We start from the raw sequence: 16,934 nt of genomic DNA, 5'->3' as shown, positions 1-16,934 counted from the left end.
AAGAGTCACAAGATGGCTTCTTCCTTGAGTCACAGTCATCCCCGGCCCACACCAGGGCCTAGCAAGAATGACTTAGGTCACCCTTATTTCCTGGCTACTTGGAGGAGCTGGGTTTCCCAGTTTACAAATCTCAGCTTCCTGGGATTCTGCTCTGATAAAATCTAAATTGTATTTTTTTTAAAAAAAGTAGGAATAGGCTGCCTGCGATGGCTCATGCCTGTAATCCCAGCGCTTTAGGAGGCCAAGGAAGGCAGATCATGAGATCAGGAGATTGAGACCATCCTGGCTAACAGGGTGAAACTCATCTCTGCTGAAAATACAAAGAAAATTGAGCCAGCCGTGGTGGCATGTGCCTGTAGTCCTAGCTACTTGAACCTGGGAGGCGGAGGTTGCAGTGAGCTGAGATTGCGCCACTGCACTCCAGCCTGGGTGACAGAGCGAGATTCCGTCTCAAAAAATAAAAAATAAAAAAATAAGAATAGATGAACTCTAATGAAATAATCTAGGTCTATCCTTTTACCTCCTCCGTTGTCTGCAGTAATAAAGCTCCCTGCCTCACCCTCTCACAGCACTGAACTGCTTTTCCTGAATTTTCCCACACTGCTGATCACTCACTTGTTAATTTCGATGCATACATTCTTTTTGAGAAATAAAGTCAGTTTGCCGACTCCTCCTACTGGTTTGTCAGAAAATGAGCTTACACTGCGCTGATCTCACTCCTGCTGCCAAACCTCCTTCTAGGAGTCTCTCCTTTGATAATGTAGGGATTATGTAGGCATGGGGAGGTGGGATACCAAGGGGGGATTCTGTCAATGGTGCTGTTCCCCCCTCCCCACCCCCGCCGGTTCAAAGTCATCGAGCCAGGGGCCCTCTCTATCTGGACTGTGCAGACCACCGTGTCTTCCGGTAGGGTCAGGGGAGGGCTTGAGATAAATCTGTAGGGCTCAACCACTGGCCCACTGTCCACCTCAGGTGCCCCAAGCGCCATCTCTACTGGGCGCTATGTGGATGCATCGGTGACAAAATGGAAAGCCTCTGGTCCTGGCGGAGCTTGTTCCAATCAGGAGAGACCCGAAAGCAAGAAACACAGTGAATAAATGTATGATGCCCGGGGGTGGATGGCCGTAAGCGCTGAGGAGAAAAATAACAAGTGGGGTGGGGGGTGTTAAGAGGGTGGAGGATGGAGATGGGCTGCCATTGACAATTGGAGAGCCTGCAGACCTGCCTGAGAGTGATGTTTGGGGAAAGAAGGAAAGGGAAGAAAGTGAGGGAGGTTAGCTAAGTGGACATCTGGGAAAGAGCTCAGGCAGCAGAGGGGCGGGGGCGGGGGCACGCTGGCAGAGTGCTGCATTCCAGGGTCCTCTGCATGGCTGGGACGGTGTCGGCCCTCCCCTGCACATCCCTCAGGGCCTTTGCAGAAACACCCACACGGGGACCTTCTACATACAGGCAGGACACGCCACCCGTCGCCGTGACCACACTGTCCCTCAGAGGAGCCGCTGGCCATGTGTGTCCCGTCCACATGGAGATGTACTTGAAGATTCTTTACACACTGGGTTTCAAAGACTTAGTATGGAAAACAGTGTAAAATATTAATAACACAATAACTGTTATCAAAATAGTGGGCTGAATAGAAAATATAGTTTTTTTTTATTTTTTATTTTTTTTTAGATAGGGTCTCACTCTGTTGCCCAGGCTGGAGTGAACCGGTGCAGTCACAGCTCACTGCAGCCTCCAACTCCTGGGCTCAGGCAATCCTCCCACCTTAATCTCCCACGGGACTGGGACTGTAGGTGTGCACCGCCACATCCAACTAATTGTTTTGTATTTTTTGTAGAGACTGGGTCTCGCCATGTTGCCCAGGCTGGCCTCAAACTCCTGGGCTCAAGTGATCCACCTACTTTGGGCTCCCGAAGTGCTGGGATTACAGGTGTGAGTCATGGCACCCAGTGTCACCCCCTCCCGGCATGCCTTTCTTTAATGTGGTAACTAGATCATTTAAAATTGCATACATAACACAGGCCACCCATGCAAGCCTCAATCCTGGGAGATGCTCCCATTGGAGAAACCTCCAAGAAGCGGATCTGCTTGGATTTGCAAACTGCCCCTCTGGCCCCAGGGGGATCTGCTGTGCAGAGCTGCTCTGGATTCGGCTCTTCAATACCGCCCTTGAGTGTACTGTGCACCTCTTGACTTTCGACCAGCACAAAGCTCCTTATTAAACGCTGACAAAAATTCCTTCCATTCCAGGTGCCATAATGGATTCATTAATCTCCTATTGATAGGTTTTTGCTGGTTTTCCCACTTTCTGCTATTCTAAGCACTGCTGTGAAGACTCTCCTTTTACCCCCATCTGCCCGTGTCTGCCGCAGCTCACATGCTCTGCCTTCCAGCTGTAATAGCTGAGTGCCCATTTACCCCACGCCCGACACACTCAAGTCCCTGGGTCTCCTCGGCGGGGTGTGTCTGTGGGCACAGGGCTGCCCTGCCACATGCCCCACCCCATAACCTTCCATCTGTGGCCGCTCCTTGTGAGACCCTAAACTCACGACCTCCCCTCCTGTCCTCTCCTCTCCACAAAGCCACCCTTATCGGAGACAGTCAGTCTGCTTCCCTCCACCTGCTTCCCAGTTGCCCCAAGGCAAATCCAAAGTCCTCCACTGGCCCACCCTCCTCTACTGACTCCTCCCTCACCCTCCGGTCAGGTCAAAGGGCCCCAACCAGAGGACTTCCCTGGGCCCTTTCATAAGACAGGAGCTTTTCTTCTCAGGTCCGGCTATAGGTACATTGTACCCGCACCTCACCGCAGGAGTGAGAGCCGCAGGGGCGGAGAGGGCTTGGTTCTTTTGCCTAAAGCCTGCCCTGACTCACCGAAGGCGGTCCGTTAATGTGCGCAATGATTACAGAAACACAGAAATAAGGCTGGGGGTGGTGGCTCAAGCCTGTTATCCCAGCACTTTGGGAGGCCGAGGCAGGTGGATCACTTGAGGTCAGGAGTTCGAGACCAGCCTGACCAACACAGTGAAACCCCACCTCTACTAAAGATACAAAAAAAAAAAAAAAAAATCAGGTGGGCATGGTGGCTCATGTCTATAATCCCAACTGCTTGGGAGGTTGGAACAGGAAAATCGCTTGAATCCGGGAGGCAGAGGTTGCAGTGAGCCCAGATCAAGCCACTGCACTCCAGGCTGGGCAACAGAGGGAGACTCCATCTCAAAAAAAAACCCCCCACACACAAACAAAATCTTAATCATGGTAAGACGCAGCTGAAAAGATATGAAGGAATGACTTCCCGAGGCTACTGCATGCCACCCTTTCAATCATTTTCCATTCAGAAAACTTCAGATCAGATCATTTACATATGTACGTTAAGACAAGGGGTCCTATATTAATGAATCTTCTCCGTCAAAATCCTGGTCAAAGTCAGAAAACAATCCCACCGGACTCCTGGGAGCATCTCACGTTGGAGAAACCTGGAGAAGTGGAGAAGCTGATCTGCACGATTTGCAAACCGCCCCACTGGCCACAGGGGGACCCGCAGCACTGGCGCCCTCCCCGTGAGAGTCGGAGCCTCACTCAGACCCACACAGTCAGGATTTGCACCTCCGAAGGCTCCCCCAGGCCGCTCTGGGCACATGGAAGCTGGGAAGACAGCAAATAGGCCCTGGGCTGGGGGGGTCTAGCACACTTCAGCCTTTTCTCTTTTGTCTTCTGAAGACTTTCACTGTGGATGTGTGTTAGGGAAGAGGGGAGTGAAGAAAGAGACAGGGAGAGAAGACAGAGTGATGCCTCCATTCCGCAGAGGAAAACACCGAGACCCTATCTCAGCACTCGAGACAGCAGGGTCAGGGCGGGATTTATAGAAAATAAGTCTCTGCCTCTCAGTGCTCTGGTCTGCCATGTGTCTGGCTGCCTCTTCCATCCTGACAAGCACAATGACTGTAATTCCAAACAAAGGACTGGGAGTTGGGGGTGAAGATGGAGAGAATGAAGGAGTGGGGAGGGAAACGGCAGCCTCTGGGCAGCTACTCTCTAATAAACACAAACACAACACCAGAAAGGGCTTGTAGAAAAGAAACACAAAACGCAACCCAACTACTGACACATGGCCTCTGTTCCACATTCACCCGCACGGTTCTTAACAGAAACGCAACTGTGAACGTGCAATCTGGTATCCTGACGTTTGCCCTGACCACGTTGTTACCGCATCTTCATCTTTCTAATTTTAATTGCTTCTGATGGCCCATCCGATTGGTAGAGCTTATTTAAAGAGCCCTGATTCTCCCTGATAAAAGGTTGGAGTCCTGTATCAAAAGCTTTTAGTTTTCTGTAACCAAGGGGGAAAACATGCTTCTTTTGAAAGATGACAAAATGTCTAGCTTCGAAGGGTCATCCGAGTATGGCACACAAAGCGGTCTGCATTCATAGAAAATGATGCCATCACACAAATCTCCCACTGTGCCACAGGGTGACACCATCACTCATCATCTGCCTCCCAGACCCAGTAAGTTTTGCAAAATTAATTACTGCACTTTACACTGAAAAGATCCCATCAAAGAATGTGTATGCACAGGACGGTGAGGGGCGCCGGAGCTGTGTGAGGCGAAATGGCACTGTTCTCAGTTTCCCCTTCCATCCTACTGGGCTCCGAAGCATTGCTTCGGAGATTTTCAATTTTATCTTATAATTAAATAATATGAACTCTACTGGGGGAAGAAAAGCAGCCCATCACATTGGTACTAAGCCTTAATATCATTTTTGCCATCTTGACTCCTATCGCTATAAAAAGTCATTTTCCGTTCCCCTCACAAAACCACCCAAGGAATATTGCTTCAGACACCAAAGGTGCCCATGTGGGGCTCAGGCCTGGTGTCCAATAAATATGTGTGTCATTGACCTAATGCATATCCAGTCAATTGAACCCTCACACTTCTGACTTCGGTTTTAAGGTACTAATCTTGAAGTCTTAACAGTTTATACATATTGACCTGAGGATATTGGAAACTTTTGATTAGCGAGGATTGAATTCCTCCAAAGGACTTCATGAATGAAGAAGACAGCTAGAACCCCTGGTTTCCTGCTCCTCAGTGGAGATTCCAGGCGGGAGGCAGGCAGCAAACACTTGCGTTCCTGTCAAGCGCCAGGCGTGGTGCTGGGCGCGGGAAGGACACCAGTGAAGACACAGCTACACGCAGCCCTGAACCTCCCTGCTGCAGTCACAGGGCCTGGCCACATCACGGAGCTCTGTGAACTCAGGGAAGCCGGTACACCTCGGGCATCCCTTGCTCATGTGTAAAGTGGGGATAAGTCAGTGCCCAGGATCACTGAGGGCCTGCCACATAACAGAGAGTCACTAAACACTAGCTATTCTCACTAGGATTGGAAAGGTTGAAACTTACTCAATTTCTGTGAACTTTCTATAAATACTGTATTGATGTTCACGTCACCACAGGCAAAAAGAACGCCGCTTTCGCATCCAGCCCACCCGAAGGATGCACCTGGACTTCCCAGTACACTCAGCTTCACCAGGCACCAGGCCCTGCAGAAGCCACAACCTGTGACTAAGACAATGAGTCACTCTTGGTGTGTGGCACAGCGTGATGTGGCGGTGGGCACTTAGTCATGCTCAGTCCGTGATCCAGAGCTGCGGAGCTGATTTTAGGTTGAGTGAAAATCAATTTAAGTTTCCAGACATGTCTTGGGACAACAGATACCCAAAGAAGCAGGGAAAACAAACAAACAAACAAACAAAAACAAAAACCAAAAACCCCCCACAGCCTGAGACAGAAGATATCCAAAGAAGTAGAAAAAAAAAACAAAAACAAAAAACAAACCCAGCCTGAGAAATACTTTCTTCATTCAAGGCCTGGGGAGTCAGGAATATAGGAAAGAGATTTTCAATTTTATCTTATAATTAAATAATATGAACTCTACTGGGGGAAGAAAAGCAGCGCATCGCATTGGTATTAAGCCTTAATATCATTTTTGCCACGTTGACTACTATCGCTATAAAAGTTATTTTCCGTTCCCCTCACAAAACCACCCAAAGAATATCTGTGTAATTTTGAGCAAGTTGGGTTTTGCTCACTTTTGAGCATTAACTAGAGTAAGGAGCTTCACCAAGAAAGGCCCCTGAAAAGCATGGTGGAGGGCTGACATGATGGCTCATGTCTGTAATCCCAGCTCTTTGGGAGGCCAAGGCAGGAGGCTCACTACAGGAGGCCAGGAGTTCAAGGCCAGTCTCAGCAGCATAGTGAGATCCTGTCTCTACAAATAATAATAATAATAACAATTAGCTGGTCATGATGGTGCATTCCTGTCTTCCCCGCTACTCAGAAGGCTGAGGCAGGAGGATCACTTGAGCCCAGGAGTTTGAGGCTGCAGTGAGCTGTGACGGCACCACCACACTCCAGCCTGGGTGACAGAGCCAGACATAAGTACTCTTCGTGGTCTAAGGGAGAGTACAATATTTGAAATTAGGATCTGTTTTTCTCCCACCACAATCACATATGCACCTCACTCCCTTACCTAAGCTATTTTTCTTTGTGAGTTTCTCCCCGCTTCCAAAATGAGGGCATGCCTCTCTTGGGACCATGTATCTAGGCTTGGAGATAAGAATTGTAAAGCTCCTAGTACACAAAATATTTTCAACAAATGGTAGCTATGGTCATTTTAATATACGGAATTTTACCATAATTTCACATCTGACAGATAATTCCCCTAAAATTGATACTTGAATGTGAATGTGTTCTCTGATCTCCAGCTACAGGCAATAGTCTTCTATGTCAGGGAAAATCAAGTACTAATATAGAAGCAGAATAAAATGGCAAAAAGAATGGGGACACAACAGATAAATTCTCGAGGAATAACCTACTTACTGTAAGGATTTGTAAATCTGTGGCAGCTAAGACCAGGCCCTCTGAGCACATCTTGAGGTGAACTTCCTTAAAAGAAATGCGTCCAAATGCTCCAACAGGTTTGAGATTATATCTCGGAAGGGTAAAGCTCTTTACAGAGTCTGCAAAAAAATTGTGACTTCGGCTCTGCCAGGGAAAGAATGCCCAGGCGACCCGCCGTGGCGGGCTTCCCCAGGGACAGCTCAGGTGTGACCCATGTGGGCTTGAGGCCACGGTATTTGATGCTACCTGCAGAGCTGAGGGCAGCTGTCTCCCATTAACCCGAGGCTGTACCAACCAAGCCGCGTTCCCACATAATACTGGTTTCCAAAGTACCTTTTTCCCCAGAAGAAAAGAGGCGTGGACTTACTAACCTTCAATACGTGTAACTCCTCCCAGATGGCAAAACCAGGGCAACAGAGAACACGGCGATTCTGCCAATGTATCCTAATCTCACATGCCTGCATACAAACTCCCAAGCATTTTAGCAAGCTTTTGGACATGGAGCTCAAAAGAACGACCCATAAATACTTTCCAATACATACAGCATCTTAATGTTTTTTTCTTTCTTTTTTATTTTTTGCAGACACAGAGTCTCACTATGTTGTCCAGGCTGCTCTGGCACTCCTCGGCTCAAGCGATCCTCCTGCCTCGCCCTCCCAATATACTGGGATGACAAGCATGAGCCACCGTGCAGGACCCACAGCAACTAAATTTCAAAATAACCTTGAAACCCTGACCTTCCACCCGCCCTGGTGGCTTCCAGAGGTCAGTGCCTCTTCCTCTTCCCGTGCCAAAGGTTTCTTGTCTTTCACCGCCCGGGTAAGGTCACTCAAGATGCTCCCTCTGCCTCTGAAGGCCTTTGACGGAGAAGCCACTCTGGGTCCTATCCCGACCCCAAGGCGGCTCCATTTGTACTCGCACATCTCCCGGCGGGTTTAAGTAACGCTGGCCCGGCTATTTCCACTTCACTCTTGTAATTTCTCCTATCCCAGCCTCTGCTGCATCACGTTTTCTTTCTCTGAGAACCCAACCCTGCAGGAGGAACGCTGATGCTGGGGTCCTTTAACTAGAACGCTAACGCCAGAGCACTTCCCAGGGGCGCTGGGGGGCGGGCTGCGGGGCGGGGCCTGGCGCTGGCAGCGGGGTCTCCCGCCGGGGGCGCTGGGCCTGGGGAGGCTGCGCTGCGGGCTCCGGGAGCGGGCGGCGCCCACAGCGCCCCAACCTGCAGCGCCCGCGCCCGCCCCGCGCGCTCAAGGGCGAAGGGAAGGTCACCGGGGCCGTGGGCTGTGGGCCCATCCCTGCTCCATCCTTGTGCAGTGCGCGGTCCCTAAACGGGAAGAAATCCGCCATCCAGGCCTTTCCACCCATCTGCCTCAGGAGGAATCGGGAAAATAAAAATCAAAACCCAGCTCGGGGGGCGTGGGGTCTCCAGCCTGCGCTATCGCTAAGGCTCCCAGGTAGCGTTCGCCTGGGAAGCGCCGATCTACCCGCCAGGGGCTGCAGGGATGGAGCGCTCCACCGTCGGGGCAGCGCCCTCACGTTCACCTAGGACCTGGGGCGCGCAGTCTCCACCACCTCCCGCTCTTCAATGTTAAATGTCCTCCCGGCGGGCCCGCGAGGTGGGCCCAGGCTCGGCCCCTCCTGGAGAGCCGCTTCCACATTGCAGGGCAGGGGAAACCCAGAGCCCGCGCCTGGGCGCTGCTGAAGTCCCGGAGTCCCCGCTTCCTGGTCCTTCCCGTCCGCGGAGGCCTGCGGGGAGGGCCTGGGACCCATTTTAGTTTTCGGTTTTGTCACCAGCCGGAAGGCGACAGCACATGCGAGGGCAGGAAACCCTTTTTTAAAAATCTCCCAGCGGAAACGCGAGGGGCTGCCGGACCGCCTCCGAGACGCCAGGGGGGAACCCAGAGCAACCCCGCCGCCTCCCGCATTGCAGCAGCCGGGACCCCGCCCAGGCCGCGCGGGGCACGAGGCGACAGGAGGCCCGCGGGGACCCGGCCCTCCGCCGTTTCTTCCTCCACATGCTAGGGGGTGGCGTGGGGCAGAGTTGGGGGGCGGGCGTCCACTTAGGAAGTGATCGCTCTGTACCCACGCTTCGGAGGGGAAGCCCGGCCCTGTCCTACAGCTAAGAGGCAGAAGGACTCCCGAGGGTACTCCAGGGGAACCCCTCTGCCAGGCTCAATTTAAAACATAAACCGGAGGGGGTGGAAAGCTCACTATCTTCCGGATGGAGATTCCTACCGCCATGTCCCTTCCTCCTCCGCCCCACCCAGCAAGGACCCCGGGGCTGCCTTGCCGGCTCATGCCGCCCCGCAGGTACCCCTGCCGCTCCCGGGCAAAGGCTTCCCCCGAGTTCTCCCCATTGCTTCCCCGCTCTTCTCCTCGGTTCTTCCCATCGCTTCCTCACCTTTCCCCGGGTCCTCCCATCGCTTCCCCCGTCTTCTGCCCCGTCCCCCCATCCCCTTCGCCCTATTCTCCCTCTCTCCGTCCGTCCCTCCCTTGCCGCTGGGAGGGGGGCGCGCACCTTGAGCATCCCCGCCGCTGGTCAGCACGCCGATGGCCTTGCTGGCCCCGGAGAGGTGCTCCAGGAACTTCCGCAAGGAGCCCTGGGGGCCCGGGAGTCGTCCGCGTCCATGGCGAGGAGGCCGAGGGCAGCCGCTAGTCCGGGTTCGCAGCAGGCAATGGGGACACTGCCCGCGCACGCCCGACTGGGAACCGCCGCCCCGCCCGCGACCCTGCCCGGCCCCAGCGCCAATGGGCGGTGACGGGCAGCGCACAGTAGGGTCTGCGGGGGCGGGGGCGCGGCCAGGGGCAGGGAAAGGGGCAGGGGCTGGCGGGGGTGTGAGTGTGGGCAGGAGCACCTACGCGGGGGTCGTCGTAGGTGGGGGCCGCGCTAGCGGTGGGGGAAGCCGCAGAGGCGGGGGTAGCGCCACAGGTGGGCGGGGTCCCTGCGGGTGGGGCCGCTTTGCTGGTGCGCGAGCCTCGCGGGTGGGTTGGAAGACTCTGGTTGAGGGCTTTAGAGATACCTGGAGCTCCCCAAGTGGGGACAAGGGCAGCCTCCGGGGGAGGGGAGACCTCAGGGGGGCGGGGTCACATCGTTTGCTGGGCGGCGGGGAGGGATAGAACGCAGGGAGCGTCTCCGGAGGGGGCGAGGGAGACCGTGAGTGGGCGCGAACGCCGGGGCGGGTGGAAAGCCGGCACTTGCGGGGAGCGCCGATGGCGGTGCGGGGTGGAATTGGGGCGCGGAGACCCCACCTGGACGCGGAGGCTCGCGGCAGGCCCGGCCGCTCCGGCTGTTGTCCGCGCTGAGCCCGGCCGCGCGCACAGCTTCTAGTTCCCGGCAGGATTCCTCCTGGGGCTGCGCTGGGAGCCTCAGGGAGCGGCTTCCTCGACCCCCGCCCCCAAGTTTTCTCTGCAGCCTGAGGTCGGGAAGGAGACCTCAGGGATGAAGAGTGGATCCTCCAGGTGGTGGGAAAAGCTGAGAGCGGGGCGCTTAGCTATGACGAAGCTACGATTTCCCGGGCCCATGGGGGCTGTGGCGCTCCTGGGCCCCCAGCCCGGCCCTTGGGGAGAAGAAGCCTTGGGGTGGAGGAGGGTATGGGGCGCGACCCTCAGAGACACCTGGGCGCGCGAAAGTCAGAGTAGGGCAGGAGGAGGCGCAACAGGACTGGCCTGGGGGGTAGGCGGGACGACCCTTCCTCCCCACCGACACGCGCGCTGCTGTAGGCCCAGTCGACCTCGGCCGGCTTCACTGACCAACTCCACGTGCTGAAATACGCACATCCAATGCGATGTGCGGTTGCCCATCCACAGCTTAACAGCCTGGTGCCTGTTACCCTGCCATGGGAGAGGGGGCAGCCCCCACAAAAGCACGGGCTTATGGGGCCCCGGTTCCTTCAGTGCCCACCCCACGAAGAAGGGCTCCCAAACGGCCCCACTCGACGGCTTACCGGAGGATGGTCCTGCATAGTGGGTGTTTGTTGAACAGACAAGAGACAACAAAAGAGACTAAGAAGAGGTTTGTTCTATGAACCGGGGAAGGTGAAGCAATCGCAAAGGAGAGTCTCGCCAAAGGGCAATCCTGGGGAAAAGATGGAGAGGCATGAATTTTTCTTGGATGTGTGCCTCATCCTGGGGCTCATCCCGCTGAGCATCAAATATTCATTGCAAAAGAGGGAAAAAAATATGCTGCGGACAATGCTGGATGGTCTGATCTCTCCCTTGGCCATAATTAACGGGGCAATTCCTAACCCCTCCTGGTCCTCAGAATCACCTGGCCTATGCACACCCCCACTAAACCACTGAAGTCCAGTTTCTGGGAGCGCAGCCAGGGAATGTGTAATTCTTTTTTTTTTTTTTTTTTTTTTTTTTTGAGACGGAGTCTCGCTCTGTCGCCCAGGCTGAAGTGCAGTGGCCGGATCTCAGCTCACTGCAAGCTCCGCCTCGTGGGTTTACGCCATTCTCCGGCCTCAGCCTCCCGAGTAGCTGGGACTACAGGCGCCCGCCACCTCGCCCGGCTAGTTTTTTGTATTTTTTAGTAGAGACGGGGTTTCACCGTGTTAGCCAGGATGGTCTCGATCTCCTGACCTCGTGATCCGCCCGTCTCGGCCTCCCAAAGTGCTGGGATTACAGGCTTGAGCCACCGTGCCTGGCCAGGAATGTGTATTTTTAAACAAGCCCCCTAGGTTACTCTGATGAATGCAAAGTCAGAGAGCGCTGCTCTCATGCACTGAGCCTGAGCATTACTCTATTAATAAAAAAGGAGAGGAGAATCCTGGGTGTCTTAAGGTGGCAGTTGAGTGGCCTTTGCCTTCTGGCGGGCAGAAGAGCAGACCGAGGCTCTAAGCACCTGCACCCACCGCTGGGCTCAGGATCTGTGCTGGAGAATAGAAGGGCTAATTTAATTATTCATGCCTTTTTAGAGCATATTACATGTGGAGAAGGTGGAGCACACTGAATTTTATTTTAGCCAAATACCCCTTATCTCCTTATACAATTGATATTTTTATATTGAACATTAGGGGATTGGTCATTTGTCATCAAATTGTCTGTAATACAGAAAACGATAGATACAACCTAACAGTTCAAACATGATGAGTTAAATAAATGATGGTAAAAATATACGCTGCAGTAATATTTAATTGCTGTTATCGCTACGAAGATAAGTGTCTACTGACATGGAAATATGTTCAGGACATACAAATAAGTGAAAAGGCAGGCCTAGACGCAGTGTGAGCCTGTGTGTGCGTGTGTGTGTGTATGTGTGTGAGTCTGCATACATATGTAAATGTTTCTGAGCATTTTATTTCCTTTCTTTTGCTTAGTATAGGTAATGCCATTTTTCTCTCCGATGAACAGGTATTGTTTAGGGAATAGAAATAGTTAATTAAAAACAATAAAATTTAGAGTGTCAAGACCCCCAAGGTTACGGATTATATTCAAAAGTTTGTCTGTATGTAAGGGCTGGGGTCAGGGTGGTCACTGACCGTCCTCACACATCTGTTCTCATGAGTTTGGCCCATTGCTCAGTCAGTCAAGGAATTAACATATATTAATATATACCTGTAGCTAAGATGCAAAAGAATAGCTATGGCTCTTTTTTTTTTTTTTTTTTTTTTTTTTTTTGCAAGTCATGTATTTTAATGGTGCTACAACTAGAGGTTTTTTTTTTTTTTTTTTTAAATCTTGGGTCTTAGCAATGAATCTTCTAATTCAAGAGGAAGATATTACATGCCGTGCTGACCGTACAGCTTCCACCCAGTAGGACCTGAGGTGTGTGTTTGTTCTTTATTGTCCCTTGACAAATTACTCCAAAGTGTGGCCCACACCAGCACACACTTATACCCCAGGAATGATTACTCCTTGGGCCAGGAGTTCAGGCTTCACTGGGTCCTCTGCCCCAGGGGCTCTCCGCGGCTGCAGCAGGTGTCTGCCCAGGGCTGCCGTGTCTTCTGAAGGCTCAGGCTCATCAGGGGAGGAGCTGCTTCCACGCTTGCTTCTGTGTTGCTGGCAGGATTCTGTTGCTTGCAGGCTGTTGGACTGAAGGCCCCAGTCTCTCCGTGGCATCAGCTTCAGACTGCCCTCTGCCCTGGGCAGGTAACTGGCTTTGCCAGAACTAGCACCTGGCAAGAGCCAGGGGGAGAGTTCCAGTGGACGGAACCTGCAGCCCCTCCCAATCCTATCTCAGGAGAGACCGCCATCTCTTTTGCCTGGTTCTATTCATTAGAAGTGAGCCTCTGAATCCAGCCGTCTTCGAGGGTCTGGCTGTGCACACTAGGGGCAGGGGCCAAGGGGAGCCACTTGGGAGGGGAGGTGCTGCCTGGGACCTGCCTAGGACAAGGTGAAGGAGAACATGCATAGGGACAGATGCCCTTCCCACTTTCCCTCTGTGGTGAGCACAGGAGCTGTGGATGTGCCCTAAAGGAGTTCTGGCATCCCAGGAGGGAAGCAGCTCCCAGCCATGAGGGCACCATGACCCAGTGCCCCAGCATGTCGGGCTGCACATTCCAGGGCTACCTGAGCTGCAGCCTCTTCCCCTCCCCTGCTGTCTCTGCCTGTGCATGGAGTGGGCATCTCAAATCTGCAGGGACCAAACTGAGCTCAGGCCTCTGCACCCTTGCACAACCCCCCACCGCTCAGTCTTCCTCACCTCAGTTCCTGGTGACTCCATCCTCCCAGGGGCTCAGGCTGAAGCCTTGCAGTGCTCCTCCACCCCAGCATCTAAGTCCCTCAGGAAAGTCCCTCTTGGCTCTTCATTGCATCTGGAGCCACTGGGGCCAAGCCACCACCTCTGACCTGGACCGACACAGGCTCCCTCCCCATCCCCTGCTCTGCCCCCACCTCCACCCCACCTCCATGCCTCGGGTGTCCTCAGCTTCAAAGTCAGGGTGCACCTATCAGGATGTAATTCAGGCATCTTCTCTGCTGACTCGGAGTCACAGGCCCCACACACGGCCCACTGGCCTGTCCTCTGGTCCCATCAGATCCTGGTGCTGCCCAGAGGCCCATGCGGGCACCCGACAACCTCAGGCCCAGCCTGCTCTTTCCTCAGCCCAGGCCCTCCTCTCCCTACCCACTCTGCCCACCTTCCTCAGGTCTGTCTTGCAAGGTCTCCTGCATGGTGAGGCCTCCCCAGATCACCCTCTTAGAAATTTTGGGCTCCACGCACACTCCTGTTCCCTCCCTGCTTCTCTTAAAACATCCTCGTCAGTGTCACACATGGGGCATTTCACCTATCTGCTGGGCTTCTCGACAGGACCCCTGCTGAACTCTGAATGCCATGGATTCAGAGATCTTTGACTATTCCCTGCTGCAGGCCCAGGGCAACAGCAGAGCCCAGGACAGAGTGAACCTGTCATGGGTGCTGCTGAATGAATGAATGAAGGAGTGAGTGAATGAAGGAGTAAATGAGTGAGTAAATGAGTGAATGGGTGAGTGAGTGAGTCAGTCAGTGAATGAATGAGTGAGTGGATGAGTGAAGGAGTAAATGAGTGAGTGAGTGGGTAAATGAGTGAATGAGTGAACATGAGTGAGTGAGTGAATTGCTGAGTGAGTGAATGAGTGAGTGAGTAAATGGATGGATGAGTGAATAAGTAAGTGAATGAATGAGCGATTTAGTGAATGAGTGAGTGAATAAGTGAGTAAGTGAATGAGTAAGTGAGTGAATGAGTGAGTGACCGAGGGAATAAATGAGTGATGGGTGAGTGAGTGAGTGAATGAATGACTTAGTGAATGGGTGAGTGGGTGAATGAGTGAGTGAGCAAATGAGTGGATGAGTGAATGAATGGGTGAGGGAAAGAGTGAGTGAATGAGTCAGTGAGTGAACAAGTAAATGAGTGAAGAAGTGAGTGAGTGAATGAACCATTAGTGAGTGAATGAGTCAATAAATGAGTGAGGTGGGTGTGCAATAAAGGTGTGAGTGAATGAGTGGAGTGATTGAATGAGTGGAGTGAAAGGTGAATGAAGTGAGTGAATGAGTGAATGATTGAGTGAGTGTGAATGATTGAGTGATGAATGAGGTGAGTGAGTGAGTGAGTGATGGGTGAATGGGAGAGTGAGTGAGAATGAGTTATGAATGGGTGAGTGAGTAAATGATGTGATGGTGAATGAGGAGGAGTGAGTGAATGTGGTGAGTTGAATGGGTAGGAAATGACTGATTGAGTTAGTGGAATGTGGTTAGTGATGAGTGAAATGAGTGAAGAGTGAGTGATATGAAATGAGTGTGAGTGAATGAATGGTGAGTGAGTGAGTGAGTGAGGTGAAGTGGTGAGTGAATGGGTTAGTGAATGAGTGAATGATGATGAATGGGTGGTGAATGTGAGTGAGTGAGTAGGGTTAGTGATGAGTGAAAGTGAGTGAATGTGAGTGAATGAGTGAGTGAGTGAGTGAGTGAGGGAATGAGTGAATAGTAATGACGAGTGAGTGAATGAGTGATGAATGAGTAAGACTGAGTGAATGAGTGAGTGAGCGAGTGAAGGAGTGAATAAGTGAGTGAGTGAGCGAATGAGTTTGTGAATGAGTGAATGAGTGAGTGAATGGGTGAGTGAGTGAATGGGTTAGTGAATGAGTGAATGAGTAAATGAATGAGTGAGTAAAAGGGTGAGTGAATGAGTAAACGACTGAGTGAGTGAATGAGTGAGTGAGCGAGTGAAGGAGTGAATGAGTGAGTGAGTGAATGAGTTAGCGAGTGATTGAATGAGTGAGTGAATGAGTGAGTGGGTTGCTCAGAGGAGATGAGGACCGGAGCTGCCCTCTGGCTGCTACAGTAGACAGGAGCTGAAGGAGGAGTCTGAAGGGTGGGATGTACCCACTGGGTACATACACCCTGCTCGACACATCCCCAAAGAAACCCAATCTCACCAGAGTGGTCTCTTGAGATTTATTAGTAACAATCTTTTTTCCCAATATTTCATATATGCAGGATGATTTCTTACTTTCCTTTAAAAGGCCAATCGTTTTTTGGACTTGGAATTCTCCACTGCTGGTCAATGCCACTGTATTCTGCCATAGGGGCATCCCCCGAGTTGGAGAAAGAGTCATTCCCAGGAATGGATAAAAGCCGGAAGGGCATCATCAGGTGGGGCAGCTTCTCCTATCATCCTCCCCTTCCTGCTTGGGTTACCCTGAGTGACTGGGTTTGGAGGTCTACAAAATGCGGACATATCAAATTTGGATAAAAGCCTAAGCAGTTTAAGAGGCTGCAGTGCTAGCAGGAAGGTCTTTGGCTCCCGGCACCCTCCTCCCCTCCAGTCTCTGCTGGACCCAGGACTCTGACTCCACCTTCGGCCCTGGGGGCTTCCTTCCTTCCTTCCCAGCCACTGAGCCGCCTTGGGCTAATCTGCAACCTCAGAGGCGCAGCCCTCCTCCTTTCTTCCTGCCTCTTCCTCCGTTCCCACTTTCCTTCTGCTTCTTTCGGGACTTTGGAAAGTCCAAGAATAAGCAAAACCGTAGACCAGAAAACGCTGCCTTCAGCCCATTCCCCTCCCACCAGCTTCCCTTCAGACTCCTTGATCTTTAAAAATTATTTGCTTTGTATCTAGATGCTAAACTTTATGTAGAAAACAGGTGGGGTTGGTTTCTTGGCCGGGTACAGTGGCTCACACCTATAATCCCAGTGCTTTGGAGGCCAAGGCGGAAGGATTGCTTGAGGTCACATGTTTGAGACTAGCCTGAGCAACACAGGGAGACCTCGTCTACAAAATTAAAAAAAAAAAAAAAATAGCCTGGAGCGGTGGCACATCTGTAGTCCCAGCTACTTGGGAGGCTGAGGCAGGAGGATCACTTGAACTCAGGAGTTTGAGATTACAGTGAGCTACGATTATATCACTGCACTCCAGCTTGAGCAAGAGAGTGAGACACTATCTCCTAAAAAAATAAAAATAAAAAGTGCTGGAGTCCACATCCAAGCCCACAGCCAATTGTGACATGTGGCTCTTTTATTTTTACAATCTGCCTCTCTTGTCTAAGTGCCAAATGACACTCACATTGTGTGTAACTACTTCCACCTTTGTCTGGCTTCTCTTTCCTTAAGTATAAGAA

General features: G+C 52.1%; 1 pseudogene; it reads right to left on the bottom strand.

The window, feature by feature from the left end:
• Nucleotides 1-7,937: 7,937 nt before the first annotated feature.
• LOC115899121 lies at nucleotides 7,938-9,361 on the bottom strand (annotated as a pseudogene).
• Between the last annotated feature and the right edge of the window lie 7,573 nt (nucleotides 9,362-16,934).

The sequence above is a fragment of the Rhinopithecus roxellana genome, chromosome 8 (assembly GCF_007565055.1).
Source record: "Rhinopithecus roxellana isolate Shanxi Qingling chromosome 8, ASM756505v1, whole genome shotgun sequence".
NCBI lineage: Eukaryota > Metazoa > Chordata > Mammalia > Primates > Cercopithecidae > Rhinopithecus > Rhinopithecus roxellana.
The sequence above is the reverse complement of the archived record's forward strand: the minus strand, read 5'-3'. Positions and strand labels throughout refer to the sequence as shown.